Source organism: Scyliorhinus torazame, chromosome 2 (assembly GCF_047496885.1).
Source record: "Scyliorhinus torazame isolate Kashiwa2021f chromosome 2, sScyTor2.1, whole genome shotgun sequence".
Lineage (NCBI taxonomy): Eukaryota > Metazoa > Chordata > Chondrichthyes > Carcharhiniformes > Scyliorhinidae > Scyliorhinus > Scyliorhinus torazame.
In genome coordinates, this window is record NC_092708.1 from 276,424,743 (window position 1) to 276,446,415 (window position 21,673).

A 21,673-nucleotide genomic window follows, 5' to 3' on the forward strand; every position below is an offset into this window, starting at 1 on the left:
GGAAGTGTAGAGGTCTAGGGGGAATGAGGAGTGTAGCGATGTGAAGGGGAATGGGGGGGAGTGTAGAAAGTGAAGTGGAATGGGGGAGTGTAGAGGTGCGAGGGGGAATGGGGGAGTGTAGCGATGTGAAGGGGAATGGGGGGAGTGTAGAATGTGAAGGGGAATGGGGAGAGCGTAGAGTGTGAAGGGGATTGGGGGGAGTGTAGAGTGTGAACGGGATTGGGGGGCGTGTAGCGGTGTGAAGGGGACTGGGTGGAGAGTAGCAGTGTGAAGGGGAATGGGGAGTGTAGAGGTGTGAAGGGGAATGGGTAGTGTAGTGGTGTGAAGGGGAATGGGGGAGTGTAGAGGTGTGAATGGGAATGGGAGTGTAGTGGTGGAAGGGGAATGGGGGAGTGTAGAGGTGTGAAGGGGAATGGGAGAGTGTAGAGTGTGAAGGGGAATGGGGAGTGTAGAGTGTGAAGGGGAATGGTGGGAGTGTTGAGGTGTGAAGGGGAATGGAGTGTAGCGGAGTGAAGAGGAATGGGGGGTGTGTAGAGTGTGAAGGGGAATGGGGAGTGTCGAGGAGTGAAGGGGAATGGGCAGTGTCGTGGTGTGAAGGGGAATGGGCAGTGTAGAGGTGTGAAGGGGAATGGGGGAGTGTAGAGGTGTGAAGGGGAATGGGAATGGGGAGTGTAGAATGTGAAGGGGATTGGGGGAAGTGTAGAGTGAAGGGGAATGACGGGCATGTAGAGTGTGAAGTGGAACGGGAATGCAGCGGTGTGAAGGAGAATGGAGAGAATGTAGAGGTGTGAAGGGGAATTGGGGGAGTGTGGAGGTGTGAGGGGGTATGGGGGAAGTGTAGCGGTGTGAAGGGGAGTGGGGGGAGTGTAGAATGTGAAGGGGAATGGGGGGAGCGTAGAGGTGTAAAGGGGAATGGGAGTGTAGCGGTGTGAAGGGGAATGGGGAGTGCAGAGGTGTGAAGAGGAATGTGGAGTGCAGCGGTGTGAACGGGATTGGGAGAAGTGTAGCGGTGTGCATGGGATTGGGAGGAGTGTAGCGGTGTGAAGGGGAAGGGGGAGTGTAGAATGTGAAGGGGAATGGGGAGTGTAGAGGTGTGAAGGGGAATGCGAGTTTTGCGGTGTGAAGGCGAATGAAGGGAGTGTCAAGGTGTGAAGGGGAATGGGGGAGTGTAGAGGTGTGAAGGGGAATGGGGGAATTTAGAAGTGCGAGGGGAAATGGGGGTGTGCAGCGGTGTGAAGGGGAATGGGAATGGGGAGTGTAGAATGTGAAGGGGGATGGGGGGAGTGTAGAAGTGTGAAGGGGAATGGGGGGAATGTAGAGGTGTGAAGGGGAATGTGGAATGTAGAATGTGAAGGGGAATGGGGGGAGTGTAGAATGTGAAGGGGAATGGGGGGAGTGTAGAGTGTGAAGGGGAATGGGGGGAGTGTAGAATGTGAAGGGGAAAGTGTAGAGTGCGAAGGGGAATGGGGGGAGTGTCGTGGTGTGAAGGGGAATGGGAGTGTAGCGGTGTGAAGGGGAATGGGGCGAGTGTAGAGTGTGAAGGGGAATGGGGAGTGTCGAGGTGTGAAGGCGAATGGGGAGTGGTGTGAAGGGAATGGGGGAGTGTAGAGGTGTGAAGAGGAATGGGGGAGTGTAGAGGTGTGAGGGGAAATGGGCGAGTGGAGCGGTGTGAAGGGGAATAGGGAGTATAGCGGTCTGAAGGGGAATGGGGGGCCTGTAGAATGTGAAGGGGATTGGGGGGAGTGGAGAGGTGTGAAGGGGAATGGGAGTGTAGCATTGTGAAGGGGAATGGGGAATGTAGAGGTGTGAAGGGGAATGGGGAGTGTAGAGCTGTGAAGGGGAATGGGGAGTGTAGAGTTTGAAGGGGAATTGGGAGTGTATATTGTGAAGCGGATGGGGGGAGTGTAGAGCTGTGAAGGGGAATGGGGGGCGTGTAGCGGTGTGAAGGGGATTGGGAGGAATGTAGCGGTGTTAAGGGGAATGGGAGAGTGTAGAGGTGTGAAGGGAATGGGGGAGTGTAGAGTGTGAAGGGGAATGTAGAGTGTGAAGGGGAATGGGCGGAGTGCAGAGGTGTGAAGGGGAATGGGAGTGTAGCGGTGTGAAGGGGAATGGGAGTGTACCGGTGTGAAGGGGATTGGGTGGAGTGTAGCGGTGTGAAGGGGAATGGGAGTGTCGAGGTGTGAAGGGGAATGGGGGGAGTGCAGAGGTGTGAAGGGGAATGGGAGTGTAGCGGTGTGAATGGGATTGGTGGCAATGCAGCGGTGCGAAGGGGAATGGGGGAGTGTAGCGGTGTGAAGGGGAATGGGGGAGTGTAGAGTTGTGAAGGGCAATGGGGGAGTGTAGCGGTGTGAAGGGGAATGGGAATGGCGAGTGTAGAATGTGAAGGGGGATGGGGTGAGTGTAGAAGAGTGAATGGGAATGGGGGGAGTGTCGAGGTGTGAAGGGGAATGTGGAGTGTAGAATGTGAAGGGGAATGGGGGGAGTGTAGAGTGTGAAGGAGAATGTGGGGTGTGTAGCAGTGTGAAGGGTAATCGGGAGTGCAGAATGTGAAAGGGAATGGGGGAGGGTGTAGAATGTGAAGGGGAATGGGGAGTGCAGAATGTGAAAAGGAATGGGGGGAGTGTAGAGTGTGAAGGGGAATGGGGGGTGTAGAGCTGTGAAGGGGAATGGAGGGAGTGTAGAGGTGTGAAGGGGAATGGGGAGTGTAGCGATGTGAAGGGGTATGGGGGGGGGGAGTGTAGCGATGTGAAGGGGTATGGGGGGGGGGAGTGTAGAATGTGAAGGGGTCTGGGGAGAGTGTAGGGTCTGAAGGGGATTGGAGGGAGTGTAGAGTGTGAAGGGGAATGGGGGAGTGTAGAGGTGTGAGGGGGATTGGGGGGCGTGTAGCGTTGTGAAGGGGATTGGGAGGAGTGTAGAGGCGTGAAGGGGAATGGGGAGTGTAGTGGTCTGAAGGGGAATGGGGGACTGTAGAATGTGAAGGGAATTGGGGGGAGTGGAGAGGTGTGAAGGAGAATGGGTGTGTAGCATTGTGAAGGGGAATGGGGAATGTAGAGGTGTGAAGGGGAATGGGGAGTGTAGAGGTGAGAAGGGGAATGGGGAATGTAGAGGTGTGAAGGGGAATGGGGGAGTGAAGAGCTGTGAAGTGGAATTGGGAGTGTAGAGCTCTGAAGGGGAATCATAGATTATCATAGAATTTACCGTGCAGGAGGCTGCCATTCGGCCCATCGAGTCTACACCGGCTCTTGGAAAGAGCATCCTCCCCAAGGTCAAGGTCAAGGTCAACACCTCCACCCTAACCCCACAACCCAGTAACCCCACCCAACACTAAGAGCAATTTTGGACAATAAGGGCAATTTATCATGGCCAATCCACGTGACCTGCACATCCTTGGACTGTGGGAGGAAACCGGAGCACCCGGAGGAAACCCACGCACACAAGTGGGAGGATGTGCAGACAGTGACCCAAGATGGAATCGAGCCTGGGACCCTGAAGCTGTGAAGCAATTGTGCTATCCACAATGCTACCGTGCTGCCCCACGGAATGGGGAATGTAGCGGTGTGAAGGGGAATGGATGAGTGGAGCGGTGTGAAGTGGAATGGGGAGTGTAGAATGTGAAGGGAAATGGGGGGAGTGTAGAGTGTGAAGGGGAATGGGGGGGGGGGAGTGTAGCAGTGTGAAGGACAATGGGGGGTGTAGCGGTGTGCAGGAGAATGGGGAGTGTAGAGTGTGAAGGGGAATGGGGAGTGTGGCGGTGTGAAGGGGAATGGGGAGTGTATCAGTGTGAAGGGGAATGGGGAGTGTAGCGGTGTGAAGGGTAATCGGGAGTGCAGAATGTGAAAGGGAATTGGGGGGGGTGTAGAATGTGAAGGGGAATGGGGGGGGTGGGGAGTGTAGAGGTGTGAAGGGGAATGGGGGAGTGTAGAGGTGAGAAGGGGAATGGGGAGTGTAGTATGTGAAGGGGAATGGCGAGAGTAGAGTGTGAAAGGGAATGGGGGGGAGTGTAGAGTGTGAAGGGGAGTGGGGGTGTAGAGCTGTGAAGGGGAATGGAGGAAGTGTAGAGGTGTAGGGGGAATGAGGAGTGTAGCGATGTGAAGGGGAATGGGGGGAGTGTAGAAAGTGAAGGGGAATGGGGAGAGTGTAGAGTGTGAAGGGGATTGGGGGAGTGTAGAGTGTGAAAGGGAATGGGGGTGAGTAGAGTGTGAAATGGATTGGGGGGGCGTGTATCGGTGTGAACGGGATTGGGAGGAGTGTAGCGGTGTGAAGGGGAATGGGGACTGTAGAGGTGTGATGGGGAATGGGGGTGTGTAGAATGTGAAGGGGAATGTTGGCAGTGTAGAGGTGTGAAGGGGAAATGGGGGGAGTGTAGAGGTGTGAGGGGGAATGGGGAGTGTCGAGGTGTGAAGGGGAATGGGGGTTTTGCGGTGTGAAGGGGAATGGGGGGAGTGTCAAGGTGTGAAGGGGAATGGGGGAGTGCAGAGGTGTGAAGGGGAATGGGGGAGTGTAGAGGTGCGAGGGGGAATGGGGGAGTGTAGCAGTGTGAAGGGGAATGGGAATGGGGAGTGTAAAATGTGAAGGGGGATGGGGTGAATGTAGAAGTGTGAAGGGGAATGGGGGGAATGTAGAATGTGAAGGGGAAAGTGTAGAGTGTGAAGGGGAATGGGGGTGTGTAGAGGTGTGAAGGGGAATGGGGAGTGTAGAGTGTGAAGGGGAATGGGGGGAGTGTAGAGGTGTGAAGGGGAATGGGAGTGTAGCGGTGTGAAGGGGGATGGGGGGAGTGTGGAGTGTGAAGGGGAATGGGGAGTGTCGAGGTGTGAAGGGGAATGGGGAGTGTAGTGGTGTGAAGGGAATGGGGGAGTGTAGAGGTGTGAAGGGGAATGGGGAGTGGAGAGGTGCGAGGGGCAATGGGAGAGTGGAGCGGTGTGAAGGGGAATGGGAATGGGGAGTGTAGAATGTGAACGAGGATAGGGTGAGTGTAGAAGTGTGGAGGGGAATGCGGGGAGTGTGGAGGTGTGAGGGGGAATGGGGGAGTGTCGAGCTGTGAAGCGGAATGGGGAGTGTAGTGGTTTGAAGGGGAATGGGGGAGCGTAGAGGTGTGAAGGGGAATGGGGGAGTGTCGAAGTGTGAGGGGGAATGGATGAGTGGAGCGGAGTGAAGGAGAATGGGGAGTGTAGAATGTGAAGGGAAATGGGGGGAGTGTAGAGTGTGAAGGGAAATGGGGGGAGTGTAGCAGTGTGAAGGGGAATGGGGAATGTAGTGGTGTGTAGGGGAATGGGGAGTGTAGAGTTTGAAGGGAAATGGGGAGTGTAGAGGTGTGAAGGACCATGGGGGGTGTAGAGGTATGCAGGGGAATGGGGAGTGTAGAGTGTGAAGGGGAATGGGGAGTGTGGCGGTGTGAAGGGGAAGGGGGAGTATAGAATGTGAAGGGGAATGTTGGCAGTGTAGAGGTGTGAAGGGGAATGGGGTGAGTGTAGAGGTGTGAGGGGGAATGGGGAGTGTCGAGGTGTGAAGGGGAATGGGAGTTTTGCGGTGTGAAGGGGAATGAGGGGAGTGTCAAGGTGTGAAGGGGAATGGGGAGTGTAGAGTGTGAAGGGGAATGGGGGGAATGTAGTGGTGTGAAAGGGAATGGGGGAGCGTAGAGGTGTGAAGGGGAATGGGGGAGTGTCGATGTGTGAGGGGGGTTGGATGAGTGGAGCGGTGTGAAGGGGAATGGGGAGTGTAGAATGTGAAGGGAAATGGGGGGAGGGTAGAGTGTGAAGGGGAATGGGGGGAGTGTACAAGTGTGAAGGGGAATGGGGAGTGTAGAGGTGTGTAGGGGAATGTGGAGTGTAGAGTTTCAAGGGGAATGGGGAGCGTAGAGGTGTGAAGGACCATGGGGGGTGCAGCGGTGTGCAGGGGAATGGGGAGTGTAGAGTGTGAAGGGGAATGGGAAGTGTGGCGATGTCAAGGGGAAGGGGGAGTATAGAATGTGAAGGGGAATGTTGGCAGTGTAGAGGTGTGAAGGGGAATGGGGTGAGTGGAGAGGTGTGAGGGGGAATGGGGAGTGTCGAGGTGTGAAGGGGAATGGGAGTTTTGCGGTGTGAAGGGGAATGAGGGGAATGTCAAGGTGTGAAGGGGAATGGGGGAGTGTAGAGGTGTGAAGGGGAATGGGGGAATGTAGAGGTGTGAGGGGGACTGGGGGTGTGTTGCGGAATGGGAATGGGGAGTGTAGAATGTGAAGGGGGATGGTGGGAGTGTAGAAGTGTGAAGGGGAATGGGGGGAATGTTGAGGTGTGGAGGGGAATGTGCAATGTAGAATGTGAAGGGGAATGGGGGGAGTGTAGAATGTGAAGGGGAATGGGGGGAGTGTAGATTGTGAAGGGGAATGGGGGGAGTGTAGAATGTGAAGGGGAAAGTGCAGAGTGTGAAGGGGAATGGGGGTGTGGAGGTGTGAAGGGGAATGGGGAGTGTAGAGGTGTGAAGGGGAATGGGGAGTGTAGAGTGTGAAGGGGAATGGGGGGAGTGTAGAGGTGTGAAGGGGAACGGGAGTGTAGCAGTGTGAAGGGGAATGGGAGTGTAGCATTGTGAAGGGGAATGGGGAATGTAGAGGTGTGAAGGGGAATGGGGAGTGTAGAGCTGTGAAGGGGAATGGGGAGTGTAGAGTTTGAAGGGGAATTGGGAGTGTATATTGTGAAGCGGATGGGGGGAGTGTAGAGCTGTGAAGGGGAATGGGGGGCGTGTAGCGGTGTGAAGGGGATTGGGAGGAATGTAGCGGTGTTAAGGGGAATGGGAGAGTGTAGAGGTGTGAAGGGAATGGGGGAGTGTAGAGTGTGAAGGGGAATGTAGAGTGTGAAGGGGAATGGGCGGAGTGCAGAGGTGTGAAGGGGAATGGGAGTGTAGCGGTGTGAAGGGGAATGGGAGTGTACCGGTGTGAAGGGGATTGGGTGGAGTGTAGCGGTGTGAAGGGGAATGGGAGTGTCGAGGTGTGAAGGGGAATGGGGGGAGTGCAGAGGTGTGAAGGGGAATGGGAGTGTAGCGGTGTGAATGGGATTGGTGGCAATGCAGCGGTGCGAAGGGGAATGGGGGAGTGTAGCGGTGTGAAGGGGAATGGGGGAGTGTAGAGTTGTGAAGGGCAATGGGGGAGTGTAGCGGTGTGAAGGGGAATGGGAATGGCGAGTGTAGAATGTGAAGGGGGATGGGGTGAGTGTAGAAGAGTGAATGGGAATGGGGGGAGTGTCGAGGTGTGAAGGGGAATGTGGAGTGTAGAATGTGAAGGGGAATGGGGGGAGTGTAGAGTGTGAAGGAGAATGTGGGGTGTGTAGCAGTGTGAAGGGTAATCGGGAGTGCAGAATGTGAAAGGGAATGGGGGAGGGTGTAGAATGTGAAGGGGAATGGGGAGTGCAGAATGTGAAAAGGAATGGGGGGAGTGTAGAGTGTGAAGGGGAATGGGGGGTGTAGAGCTGTGAAGGGGAATGGAGGGAGTGTAGAGGTGTGAAGGGGAATGGGGAGTGTAGCGATGTGAAGGGGTATGGGGGGGGAGAGTGTAGCGATGTGAAGGGGTATGGGGGGGGGGAGTGTAGAATGTGAAGGGGTCTGGGGAGAGTGTAGGGTCTGAAGGGGATTGGAGGGAGTGTAGAGTGTGAAGGGGAATGGGGGAGTGTAGAGGTGTGAGGGGGATTGGGGGGCGTGTAGCGTTGTGAAGGGGATTGGGAGGAGTGTAGAGGCGTGAAGGGGAATGGGGAGTGTAGTGGTCTGAAGGGGAATGGGGGACTGTAGAATGTGAAGGGAATTGGGGGGAGTGGAGAGGTGTGAAGGAGAATGGGTGTGTAGCATTGTGAAGGGGAATGGGGAATGTAGAGGTGTGAAGGGGAATGGGGAGTGTAGAGGTGAGAAGGGGAATGGGGAATGTAGAGGTGTGAAGGGGAATGGGGGAGTGAAGAGCTGTGAAGTGGAATTGGGAGTGTAGAGCTCTGAAGGGGAATCATAGATTATCATAGAATTTACCGTGCAGGAGGCTGCCATTCGGCCCATCGAGTCTACACCGGCTCTTGGAAAGAGCATCCTCCCCAAGGTCAAGGTCAAGGTCAACACCTCCACCCTAACCCCACAACCCAGTAACCCCACCCAACACTAAGAGCAATTTTGGACAATAAGGGCAATTTATCATGGCCAATCCACGTGACCTGCACATCCTTGGACTGTGGGAGGAAACCGGAGCACCCGGAGGAAACCCACGCACACAAGTGGGAGGATGTGCAGACAGTGACCCAAGATGGAATCGAGCCTGGGACCCTGAAGCTGTGAAGCAATTGTGCTATCCACAATGCTACCGTGCTGCCCCACGGAATGGGGAATGTAGCGGTGTGAAGGGGAATGGATGAGTGGAGCGGTGTGAAGTGGAATGGGGAGTGTAGAATGTGAAGGGAAATGGGGGGAGTGTAGAGTGTGAAGGGGAATGGGGGGGGGGGAGTGTAGCAGTGTGAAGGACAATGGGGGGTGTAGCGGTGTGCAGGAGAATGGGGAGTGTAGAGTGTGAAGGGGAATGGGGAGTGTGGCGGTGTGAAGGGGAATGGGGAGTGTATCAGTGTGAAGGGGAATGGGGAGTGTAGCGGTGTGAAGGGTAATCGGGAGTGCAGAATGTGAAAGGGAATTGGGGGGGGTGTAGAATGTGAAGGGGAATGGGGGGGGTGGGGAGTGTAGAGGTGTGAAGGGGAATGGGGGAGTGTAGAGGTGAGAAGGGGAATGGGGAGTGTAGTATGTGAAGGGGAATGGCGAGAGTAGAGTGTGAAAGGGAATGGGGGGGAGTGTAGAGTGTGAAGGGGAGTGGGGGTGTAGAGCTGTGAAGGGGAATGGAGGAAGTGTAGAGGTGTAGGGGGAATGAGGAGTGTAGCGATGTGAAGGGGAATGGGGGGAGTGTAGAAAGTGAAGGGGAATGGGGAGAGTGTAGAGTGTGAAGGGGATTGGGGGAGTGTAGAGTGTGAAAGGGAATGGGGGTGAGTAGAGTGTGAAATGGATTGGGGGGGCGTGTATCGGTGTGAACGGGATTGGGAGGAGTGTAGCGGTGTGAAGGGGAATGGGGACTGTAGAGGTGTGATGGGGAATGGGGGTGTGTAGAATGTGAAGGGGAATGTTGGCAGTGTAGAGGTGTGAAGGGGAAATGGGGGGAGTGTAGAGGTGTGAGGGGGAATGGGGAGTGTCGAGGTGTGAAGGGGAATGGGGGTTTTGCGGTGTGAAGGGGAATGGGGGGAGTGTCAAGGTGTGAAGGGGAATGGGGGAGTGCAGAGGTGTGAAGGGGAATGGGGGAGTGTAGAGGTGCGAGGGGGAATGGGGGAGTGTAGCAGTGTGAAGGGGAATGGGAATGGGGAGTGTAAAATGTGAAGGGGGATGGGGTGAATGTAGAAGTGTGAAGGGGAATGGGGGGAATGTAGAATGTGAAGGGGAAAGTGTAGAGTGTGAAGGGGAATGGGGGTGTGTAGAGGTGTGAAGGGGAATGGGGAGTGTAGAGTGTGAAGGGGAATGGGGGGAGTGTAGAGGTGTGAAGGGGAATGGGAGTGTAGCGGTGTGAAGGGGGATGGGGGGAGTGTGGAGTGTGAAGGGGAATGGGGAGTGTCGAGGTGTGAAGGGGAATGGGGAGTGTAGTGGTGTGAAGGGAATGGGGGAGTGTAGAGGTGTGAAGGGGAATGGGGAGTGGAGAGGTGCGAGGGGCAATGGGAGAGTGGAGCGGTGTGAAGGGGAATGGGAATGGGGAGTGTAGAATGTGAACGAGGATAGGGTGAGTGTAGAAGTGTGGAGGGGAATGCGGGGAGTGTGGAGGTGTGAGGGGGAATGGGGGAGTGTCGAGCTGTGAAGCGGAATGGGGAGTGTAGTGGTTTGAAGGGGAATGGGGGAGCGTAGAGGTGTGAAGGGGAATGGGGGAGTGTCGAAGTGTGAGGGGGAATGGATGAGTGGAGCGGAGTGAAGGAGAATGGGGAGTGTAGAATGTGAAGGGAAATGGGGGGAGTGTAGAGTGTGAAGGGAAATGGGGGGAGTGTAGCAGTGTGAAGGGGAATGGGGAATGTAGTGGTGTGTAGGGGAATGGGGAGTGTAGAGTTTGAAGGGAAATGGGGAGTGTAGAGGTGTGAAGGACCATGGGGGGTGTAGAGGTATGCAGGGGAATGGGGAGTGTAGAGTGTGAAGGGGAATGGGGAGTGTGGCGGTGTGAAGGGGAAGGGGGAGTATAGAATGTGAAGGGGAATGTTGGCAGTGTAGAGGTGTGAAGGGGAATGGGGTGAGTGTAGAGGTGTGAGGGGGAATGGGGAGTGTCGAGGTGTGAAGGGGAATGGGAGTTTTGCGGTGTGAAGGGGAATGAGGGGAGTGTCAAGGTGTGAAGGGGAATGGGGAGTGTAGAGTGTGAAGGGGAATGGGGGGAATGTAGTGGTGTGAAAGGGAATGGGGGAGCGTAGAGGTGTGAAGGGGAATGGGGGAGTGTCGATGTGTGAGGGGGGTTGGATGAGTGGAGCGGTGTGAAGGGGAATGGGGAGTGTAGAATGTGAAGGGAAATGGGGGGAGGGTAGAGTGTGAAGGGGAATGGGGGGAGTGTACAAGTGTGAAGGGGAATGGGGAGTGTAGAGGTGTGTAGGGGAATGTGGAGTGTAGAGTTTCAAGGGGAATGGGGAGCGTAGAGGTGTGAAGGACCATGGGGGGTGCAGCGGTGTGCAGGGGAATGGGGAGTGTAGAGTGTGAAGGGGAATGGGAAGTGTGGCGATGTCAAGGGGAAGGGGGAGTATAGAATGTGAAGGGGAATGTTGGCAGTGTAGAGGTGTGAAGGGGAATGGGGTGAGTGGAGAGGTGTGAGGGGGAATGGGGAGTGTCGAGGTGTGAAGGGGAATGGGAGTTTTGCGGTGTGAAGGGGAATGAGGGGAATGTCAAGGTGTGAAGGGGAATGGGGGAGTGTAGAGGTGTGAAGGGGAATGGGGGAATGTAGAGGTGTGAGGGGGACTGGGGGTGTGTTGCGGAATGGGAATGGGGAGTGTAGAATGTGAAGGGGGATGGTGGGAGTGTAGAAGTGTGAAGGGGAATGGGGGGAATGTTGAGGTGTGGAGGGGAATGTGCAATGTAGAATGTGAAGGGGAATGGGGGGAGTGTAGAGTGTGAAGGGGAATGGGGAGTGTCGAGGTGTGAAGGGGAATGGGGAGTGGTGTGAAGGGATTGCGGGAGTCGAGAGGTGTGAAGAGGAATGGGGGAGTGTAGAGGTTTGAGGGGGAATGGGGGAGTGGAGCGGTGTGAAGGGGAATGGGAATGTGGAGTGTAGATTGTGAAGGAGGATAGGGTGAGTGTAGAGTGTGAAGGGGAATGGGGGGAGTGTAGAGGTGTGAAGGGGAATGGGAAGTGCAGAATGTGAAGGAGAATGGGAGGGAGGTGTAGAGTGTGGAGGGGAAGGCGGGGTGTGTGGAGGTGTGAGGGGGAATGGGGGAGTGTAGCGGTGTGAAGGGGAATTGGAGTGGGGAGTGTAGAATGTGAAGGGGGATGGGGGGAGTGTAGAAGTGTGAAGGGGAATGGGGGGAATGTAGAGGTGTGAAGGGGAATGGGGGAGTGTCGAGCTGTGAAGCGGAATGGGGAGTCTAGAGGTGTGAAGGGGAATGGGGTGAGTGTAGAGGTGTGAGGGGGAATGGGGAGTGTCGAGGTGTGAAGGGGAATGGGAGTTTTGCGGTGTGAAGGGGAATGAGGGGAGTGTCAAGGTGTGAAGGGGAATGGGGGAGTGTAGAGGTGTGAAGGGGAATGGGGGAATGTAGAGGTGCGAGTCGGAATGGGGGTGTGTAGCGGAATGGGGAGTGTAGAATGTGAAGGGGGATGGAGGGAGTGTAGAAGTGTGAAGGGGAATGGGGGGAATGTAGAGGTGTGAAGGGGAATGTGGAATGTAGGATGTGAAGGGGAATGGGGGGAGTGTAGAATGAGAAGAGGAATGGGGGGAGTGTAGAGTGTGAAGGGGAATGGGGGGAGTGTAGAATGTGAAGGGGAAAGTGCAGAGTGTGAAGGAGAATGGGGGTGTGTAGAGGTGTGAAGGGGAATGGGGAGTGTAGAGGTGTGACGGGGAATGGGGAGTGTAGAGTGTGAAGGGGAATGGGGGGAATGTAGTGGTGTGAAGGGGATTGGGGGAGCGTAGAGTTGTGAAGGGGAATGGGGGAGTGTCGAGGTGTGAGGGGGATTGGATGAGTGGAGCGGTGTGAAGGGGAATGGGGAGTGTAGAATGTGAAGGGGAATGTTGGGAGTTTAGAGGTGCGAAGGGGAGTGGGGGAGTGTAGAGGTGCGAAGGGGAATGGGAGTGTAGCGGTGTGAAGGAGAATGGGGGGAGTGTCGTGGTGTGAAGGGGAATGGGGGAGTGTAGAGGTCGAAGGGGAATGGGGGAGTGTAGAGGTGCGAGGGGGAATGGGGGAGTGTAGCGATGTGAAGGGGAATGGGGGAGTGTGGAATGTGAAGGGGAATGGGGAGAGCGTAGAGTGTGAAGGGGATTGGGGGGAGTGTAGAGTGTGAACAGGATTGGGGGGCGTGTAGCGGTGTGAAGGGGACTGGGTGGAGAGTAGCAGTGTGAAGGGGAATGGGGAGTGTAGAGGTGTGAAGGGGAATGGGTAGTGTAGTGGTGTGAAGGGGAATGGGGGAGTGTAGAAGTGTGAATGGGAATGGGAGTGTAGTGGTGTGAAGGGGAATGGGGGAGTGTAGAGGTGTGAAGGGGAATGGGAGAGTGTAGAGTGTGAAGGGGAATGGGGAGTGTCGAGTGTGAAGGGGAAAAGTGGGAGTGTTGAGGTGTGAAGGGGAATGGAGTGTAGCGGAGTGAAGAGGAATGGGGGGTGTGTAGAGTGTGAAGGGGAATGGGGAGTGTCGAGGAGTGAAGGGGAATGGGCAGTGTCGTGGTGTGAAGGGGAATGGGCAGTGTAGAGGTGTGAAGGGGAATGGGGGAGTGTAGAGGTGTGAAGGGGAATGGGAATTTGGAGTGTAGAATGTGAATGGGATTGGGGAAAGTGTAGAGTGAAGTGGAATGACGGGCATGTAGAGTGTGAAGTGGAACGGGAATGCAGCGGTGTGAAGGAGAATGGAGAGAGTGTAGAGGTGTGAAGGGGAATTGGGGGAGTGTGGAGGTGTGAGGGGGTATGGGGGAAGTGTAGCGGTGTGAAGGGGAGTGGGGGGAGTGTAGAATGTGAAGGGGAATGGGGGGAGCGTAGAGGTGTAAAGGGGAATGGGAGTGTAGCGGTGTGAAGGGGAATGAGGAGTGTAGAGGTGTGAAGAGGAATGTGGAGTGTAGCGGTGTGAACGGGATTGGGAGGAGTGTAGCGGTGTGCATGGGATTGGGAGGAGTGTAGCGGTGTGAAGGGGAATGAGGGGAGTGTAGAGATGTGAGGGGGAATGGGGAGTGTCGAGGTGTGAAGGGGAATGGGAGTTTGCGGTGTGAAGGGGAATGAAGGGAGTGTCAAGGTGTGAAGGGGAATGGGGGAGTGTAGTGGTGTGAAGGGGAATGGGGGAATTTAGAAGTGCGAGGGGAAATGGGGGTGTGCAGCGGTGTGAAGGGGAATGGGAATGGGGAGTGTAGAATGTGAAGGGGGATGGGGGGAGTGTAGAAGTGTGAAGGGGAATGGGGGGAATGTAGAGGTGTGAAGGGGAATGTGGAATGTAGAATGTGAAGGGGAATGGGGGGAGTGTAGAATGTGAAGGGGAATGGGGGGAGTGTAGAGTGTGAAGGGGAATGGGGGGAGTGTAGAATGTGAAGGGTATAGTGTAGAGTGTGAAGGGGAATGGGGGTGTGTAGAGGTGTGAAGGGGAATGGGGAATGTAGAGTGCAAAGGGGAATGGGGGGAGTGTCGTGGTGTGAAGGGGAATGGGAGTGTAGAGTGTGAAGGGGAATGGGGGAGTGTAGAGGTGTGAAGAGGAATGGGGGAGTGTAGAGGTGTGAGGGGGAATGGGCGAGTGGAGCGGTGTGAAGGGGAATAGGGAGTATAGCGGTCTGAAGGGGAATGGGGGGCCTGTAGAATGTGAAGGGGAATGGGGGGAGTGGAGAGGTGTGAAGGGGAATGGGAGTGTAGCATTGTGAAGGGGAATGGGGAATGTAGAGGTGTGAAGGGGAATGGGGAGTGTAGAGGTGTGAAGGGGAATGGGGAGTGTAGAGTTTGAAGGGGAATTGGGAGTGTATATTGTGAAGCGGATGGGGGGAGTGTAGAGCTGTGAAGGGAAATGGGGGGCGTGTAGCGGTGTGAAGGGAATTGGGAGGAATGTAGCGGTGTTAAGGGGAATGGGAGAGTGTAGAGAGGTGAAAGGTAATCGGGGAGTGTAGAGTGTGAAGGGGAATGTAGAGTGTGAAGGGGAATGGGCGGAGTGTAGAGGTGTGAAGGGGAATGGGAGTGTAGCGGTGTGAAGGGGAATGGGAGTGTACCGGTGTGAAGGGGATTGGGTGGAGTGTAGCTGTGTGAAGGGGAATGGGAGTGTCGAGGTGTGAAGGGGAATGGGGGGAGTGCAGAGGTGTGAAGGGGAATGGGAGTGTAGCGGTGTGAATTTGATTGGTGGCAATGCAGCGGTGCGAATGGGAAGGGGGAGTGTAGAGGTGTGAAGACGAATGTGGAGTGTAGCGGTGTGAAGGGGAATGGGGGAGTGTAGAGTAGTGAAGGGCAATGGGGGAGTGTAGCGGTGTGAAGGGGAATGGGGAATGTAGAGGTGTGAAGGGGAATGGGGAGTGTAGAGGTGTGAAGGGGAATGGGGAGTGTAGAGTTTGAAGGGGAATTGGGAGTGTATATTGTGAAGCGGATGGGGGGAGTGTAGAGCTGTGAAGGGGAATGGGGGGCGTGTAGCGGTGTGAAGGGGATTGGGAAGAATGTAGCGGTGTTAAGGGGAATGGGAGAGTGTAGAGGTGTGAAGGGTAATGGGGGAGTGTAGAGTGTGAAGGGGAATGTAGAGTGTGAAGGGGAATGGGCGGAGTGTAGAGGTGTGAAGGCGAATGGGAGTGTAGCGGTGTGAAGGGGAATGGGAGTGTACCGGTGTGAAGGGGATTGGGTGGAGTGTAGCTGTGTGAAGGGGAATGGGAGTGTCGAGGTGTGAAGGGGAATGGGGGGAGTGCAGAGGTGTGAAGGGGAATGGGAGTGTAGCGGTGTGAATGGGATTGGTGGCAATGCAGCGGTGCGAAGGGGAAGGGGGAGTGTAGAGGTGTGAAGACGGATGTGGAGTGTAGCGGTGTGAAGGGGAATGGGGGAGTGTAGAGTTGTGAAGGGCAATGGGGGAGTGTAGCGGTGTGAAGGGGAATGGGGAATGTAGAGGTGTGAAGGGGAATGGGGAGTGTAGAGGTGTGAAGGGGAATGGGGAGTGTAGAGTTTGAAGGGGAATTGGGAGTGTATATTGTGAAGCGGATGGGGGGAGTGTAGAGCTGTGAAGGGGAATGGGGGGCGTGTAGCGGTGTGAAGGGGATTGGGAAGAATGTAGCGGTGTTAAGGGGAATGGGAGAGTGTAGAGGTGTGAAGGGTAATGGGGGAGTGTAGAGTGTGAAGGGGAATGTAGAGTGTGAAGGGGAATGGGCGGAGTGTAGAGGTGTGAAGGCGAATGGGAGTGTAGCGGTGTGAAGGGGAATGGGAGTGTACCGGTGTGAAGGGGATTGGGTGGAGTGTAGCTGTGTGAAGGGGAATGGGAGTGTCGAGGTGTGAAGGGGAATGGGGGGAGTGCAGAGGTGTGAAGGGGAATGGGAGTGTAGCGGTGTGAATGGGATTGGTGGCAATGCAGCGGTGCGAAGGGGAAGGGGGAGTGTAGAGGTGTGAAGACGAATGTGGAGTGTAGCGGTGTGAAGGGGAATGGGGGAGTGTAGAGTTGTGAAGGGCAATGGGGGAGTGTAGCGGTGTGAAGGGGAATGGGAATGGCGAGTGTAGAATGTGAGGGGGATGGGGTGAGTGTAGAAGAGTGAATGGGAATGGGGGGAGTGTAGAGGTGTGAAGGGGAATGTGGATTGTAGAATGTGAAGGGGAATGGGGGAAGTGTAGAGTGTGAAGGAGAATGTGGGGTGTGTAGCAGTGTGAAGGGTAATCGGGAGTGCAGAATGTGAAAGGGAATGGGGGAGGGTGTAGAATGTGAAGGGGAATGGGGAGTGCAGAATGTGAAAAGGAATGGGGGGAGTGTAGAGTGTGAAGGGGAATGGGGGGTGTAGAGCTGTGAAGGGGAATGGAGGGAGTGTAGAGGTGTGAAGGGGAATGGGGAGTGTAGCGATGTGAAGGGGTATGGGGGGGGGAGTGTAGAATGTGAAGGGGTCTGGGGAGAGTGTAGGGTCTGAAGGGGATTGGGGGGAGTGTAGAGTGTGAAGGGGAATAGGGGAGTGTAGAGGTGTGAGGGGGATTGGGGGGCGTGTAGCGGTGTGAAGGGGATTGGGAGGAGTGCAGAGGCGTGAAGGGGAATGGGGAGTGTAGAGGTCTGAAGGGGGATGGGGGACTGTAGAATGTGAAGGGGATTGGGGGGAGTGGAGAGGTGTGAAGGAGAATGGGTGTGTAGCATTGTGAAGGGGAATGGGGAATGTAGAGGTGTGAAGGGGAATGGGGGGAGTGTAGAGCTGTGAACTGGAATTGGGAGTGTAGAGCTCTGAAGGGGAATCATAGATTATCATAGAATTTACCGTGCAGGAGGCCGCCATTCGGCCCATCGAGTCTACACCGGCTCTTGGAAAGAGCACCCTACCCAAGGTCAAGGTCAAGGTCAACACCTCCACCCTAACCCCATAACCCAGTAACCCCACCCAACACTAAGAGCAATTTTGGACAATAAGGGCAATTTATCATGGCCAATCCACGTAACCTGCACATCCTTGGACTGTGGGAGGAAACCGGAGCACCCGGAGGAAACCCACGCACACAAGTGGGAGGATGTGCAGACAGTGACCCAAGCGGGAATCGAGCCTGGGACCCTGAAGCTGTGAAGCAATTGTGCTATCCACAATGCTACCGTGCTGCCCCACGGAATGGGGAATGTAGCGGTGTGAAGGGGAATGGGGAGTGTAGTGGTGTGAGGGGGATTGGATGAGTGGAGCGGTGTGAAGTGGAATGGGGAGTGTAGAATGTGAAGGGAAATGGGGGGAGTGTAGAGTGTGAAGGGGAATGGGGCGGGGAGTGTAGCAGTGTGAAGGACAATGGGGGGTGTAGCGGTGTGCAGGAGAATGGGGAGTGTAGAGTGTGAAGGGGAATGGGGAGTGTGGCGGTGTGAAGGGGAATGGGGAGTGTATCAGTGTGAAGGGGAATGGGGAGTGTAGCGGTGTGAAGGGTAATCGGGAGTGCAGAATGTGAAAGGGAATTGGGGGGGGTGTAGAATGTGAAGGGGAATGGGGGGGGGGTGGGGAGTGTAGAGGTGTGAAGGGGAATGGGGGAGTTTAGAGGTGAGAAGGGGAATGGGGAGTGTAGTATGTGAAGGGGAATGGCGAGAGTAGAGTGTGAAAGGGAATGGGGGGAGTGTAGAGTGTGAAGGGGGTGTGGGGGTGTAGAGCTGTGAAGGGGAATGGAGGAAGTGTAGAGGTGTAGGAGGAATGAGGAGTGTAGCGACGTGAAGGGGAATGGGGGGAGTGTAGAAAGTGAAGGGGAATGGGGAGAGTGTAGAGTGTGAAGGGGATTGGGGGAGTGTAGAGTGTGAAAGGGAATGGGGGTGAGTAGAGTGTGAAATGGATTGGGGGGGCGTGTAGCGGTGTGAACGGGATTGGGAGGAGTGTAGCGGTGTGAAGGGGAATGGGGACTGTAGAGGTGTGATGGGGAATGGGGGAGTGTAGAATGTGAAGGGGAATGTTGGCAGTGTAGAGGTGTGAAGGGGAAATGGGGGGAGTGTAGAGGTGTGAGGGGGAATGGGGAGTGTCGAGGTGTGAAGGGGAATGGGGGTTTTGCGGTGTGAAGGAGAATGGGGGGAGTGTCAAGGTGTGAAGGGGAATGGGGGAGTGTAGAGGTGTGAAGGGGAATGGGGGAGTGTAGAGGTGCGAGGGGGAATGGGGGAGTGTAGCAGTGTGAAGGGGAATGGGAATGGGGAGTGTAGAATGTGAAGGGGGATGGGGTGAGTGTAGAAGTGTGAAGGGGAATGGGGGGAATGTAGAATGTGAAGGGGAAAGTGTAGAGTGTGAAGGGGAATGGGGGTGTGCAGAGGTGTGAAGGGAAATGGGGGGAGTGTAGCAGTGTGAAGGGGAATGGGGGGAATGTAGAGGTGTGTAGGGGAATGGGGAGTGTAGAGTTTGAAGGGGAATGGGGAGTGTAGAGGTGTGAAGGACCATGGGGGGTGTAGAGGTGTGCAGGGGAATGGGGAGTGTAGAGTGTGAAGGGGAATGGGGAGTGTGAAGGGGAAGGGGGAGTATAGAATGTGAAGGGGAATGTTGGCAGTGTAGAGGTGTGAAGGGGAATGGGGTGAGTGTAGAGGTGTGAGGGGGAATGGGGAGTGTCGAGGTGTGAAGGGGAATGGGAGTTTTGCGGTGTGAAGGGGAATGAGGGGACTGTCAAGGTGTGAAGGGGAATGGAGAGTGTAGAGTGTGAAGGGGAATGGGGGGAACGTAGTGGTGTGAAAGGGAATGGGGAAGCGTAGAGGTGTGAAGGGGAATGGGGGAGTGTCGAGGTGTGAGGGGGATTGGATGAGTGGAGCGGTGTGAAGGGGAATGGGGAGTGTAGAGTGTGAAGGGGAATGGGGACTGTGGCGATGTGCAGGGGAAGGGAGAGTATAGAATGTGAAGGGGAATGTTGGCAGTGTAGAGGTGTGAAGGGGAATGGGGTGAGTGTAGAGGTGTGAGGCGGAATGGGGAGTGTCGAGGTGTGAAGGGGAATGGGAGTTTTGTGGTGTGAAGGGGAATGAGGGGAGTGTCAAGGTGTGAAGGGGAATGGGGGAGTGTAGAATGTGAAGGGGGATGGGGGGGAGTGTAGAAGTGTGAAGGGGAATGGGGGGAATGTAGAGGTGTGGAGGGGAATGTGCAAAGTAGAATGTGAAGGGGAATGGGGGGAGTGTAGAATGTGAAGGGGAATGGGGGGAGTGTAGATTGTGAAGGGGAATGGGGGGAGTGTAGAATGTGAAGGGGAAAGTGCAGAGTGTGAAGGGGAATGGGGGTGTGTAGAGGTGTGAAGGGGAATGGGGAGTGTAGAGGTGTGAAGGGGAATGGGGAGTGTAGAGTGTGAAGGGGAATGGGGGGAGTGTAGAGGTGTGAAGGGGAACGGGAGTGTAGCAGTGTGAAGGGGAATGGGGGGAGTGTAGAGTGTGAAGGGGAATGGGGCGTGTCGAGGTGTGAAGGGGAATGGGGAGTGGTGTGAAGGGATTGCGGGAGTCGAGAGGTGTGAAGAGGAATGGGGGAGTGTAGAGGTTTGAGGGGGAATGGGGGAGTGGAGCGGTGTGAAGGGGAATGGGAATGTGGAGTGTAAAATGTGAAGGAGGATAGGGTGAGTGTAGAAGTGTGAAGGGGAATGGGGGGAGTGTAGAGATGTGAAGGGGAATGGGCAGTGTAGAATGTGAAGGAGAATGGGGGGAGGTGTAGAGTGTGGAGGGGAAGGCGGGGAGTGTGGAGGTGGGAGGGGGAATGGGGGAGTGTAGCGGTGTGAAGGGGAATGGGAGTGGGGAGTGTAGAATGTGAAGGGGGATGGGGGGAGTGTAGAAGTGTGAAGGGGAATGGGGGGAATGTAGAGGTGTGAAGGGGAATGGGGGAGAGTCGAGCTGTGAAGCGGAATGGGGAGCGTAGAGGTGTGAAGGGGAATGGGGTGAGTGTAGAGGTGTGAAGGGGAATGGGGAGTGTCGAGGTGTGAAGGGGAATGGGGAGTGTAGAGGTGTGAAGGACCATGGGGGGTGTAGAGGTATGCAGGGGAATGGGGAGTGTAGAGTGTGAAGGGGAATGGGGAGTGTGGCGGTGTGAAGGGGAAGGGGGAGTATAGAATGTGAAGGGGAATGTTGGCAGTGTAGAGGTGTGAAGGGGAATGGGGTGAGTGTAGAGGTGTGAGGGGGAATGGGGGGTGTCGAGGTGTGAAGGGGAATGGGAGTTTTGCGGTGTGAAGGGGAATGGGGGGAGTGTAGAGTGTGAAGGGGAATGGGGAGTGTCGAGGTGTGAAGGGGAATGGGGAGTGGTGTGAAGGGATTGCGGGAGTCGAGAGGTGTGAAGAGGAATGGGGGAGTGTAGAGGTTTGAGGGGGAATGGGGGAGTGGAGCGGTGTGAAGGGGAATGGGAATGTGGAGTGTAAAATGTGAAGGAGGATAGGGTGAGTGTAGAAGTGTGAAGAGGAATGGGGGGAGTGTAGAGATGTGAAGGGGAATGGGCAGTGTAGAATGTGAAGGAGAATAGGGGGAGGTGTAGAGTGTGGAGGGGAAGGCGGGGAGTGTGGAGGTGGGAGGGGGAATGGGGGAGCGTAGAGGTGTGAAGGGGAATGGGGGAGTGTCGAGGTGTGAGGGGGATTGGATGAGTGGAGCGGTGTGAAGGGGAATGGGGAGTGTCGAGGTGTGAAGGGGAATGGGGAGTTTAGAATGTGAAGGGAAATGGGGGGAGTGTAGAGTGTGAAGGGGAATGGGGGGAGTGTAGCAGTGTGAAGGGGAATGGAGAGTGTAGAGGTGTGTAGGGGAATGGGGAGTGTAGAGTTTCAAGGGGAATGGGAAGCGTAGAGGTGTGAAGGACCATGGGGGGTGCAGCGGTGTGCAGGGGAATGGGGAGTGTAGAGTGTGAAGGGGAATGGGGAGTGTGGCGATGTGAAGGGGAAGGGGGAGTATAGAATGTGAAGGGGAATGTTGGCAGTGTAGAGGTGTGAAGGGGAATGGGGTGAGTGTAGAGGTGTGAGGCGGAATGGGGAGTGTCGAGGTGTGAAGGGGAATGGGAGTTTTGCGGTGTGAAGGGGAATGAGGGGAGTGTCAAGGTGTGAAGGGGAATGGGGGAGTGTAGAGGTGTGAAGGGGAATGGGGGAATGTAGAGGTGTGAGGGAGAATTGGGGGGGTGTTGCGGAATGGGAATGGGGAGTGTAGAATGTGAAGGGGGATGGGGGGAGTGTAGAACTGTGAAGGGGAATGGGGGGAATGTAGAGGTGTGGAGGGGAATGTGCAATGTAGAATGTGAAGGTGAATGGGGGGAGTGTAGAATACGAAGGGGAATGGGGGGAGTGTAGATTGTGAAGGGGAATGGGGGAGTGTAGAATGTGAAGGGGAAAGTGCAGAGTGTGAAGGGGAATGGGGGTGTGTAGAGGTGTGAAGGGGAATGGCGAGTGTAGAGGTGTGAAGGGGAATGGGGAGTGTAGAGTGTGAAGGGGAATGGGGGGAGTCAAGAGGTGTGAAGGGGAACGGGAGTGTAGCAGTGTGAAGGGGAATGGGGGAGTGTAGAGTGTGAAGGGGAATGGGGAGTGTCGAGGTGTGAAGGGGAATGGGGAGTGGTGTGAAGGGATTGCGGGAGTCGAGAGGTGTGAAGAGGAATGGGGGAGTGTAGAGGTTTGAGGGGGAATGGGGGAGTGGAGCGGTGTGAAGGGGAATGGGAATGTGGAGTGTAGAATGTGAAGGTGGATAGGGTGAGTGTAGAAGTGTGAAGGTGAATGGGGGGTGTGTAGTGGTGTGAAGGGGAATGGGCAGTGTAGAATGTGAAGGAGAATGGGGGGGAGGTGTAGAGTGTGGAGGGGAAGGCGGGGAGTGTGGAGGTGTGAGGGGGAATGGGGGAGTGTAGCGGTGTGAAGGGGAATGGGAGTGGGGAGTGTAGAATGTGAAGGGGGATGGGGGGAGTGTAGAAGTGTGAAGGGGAATG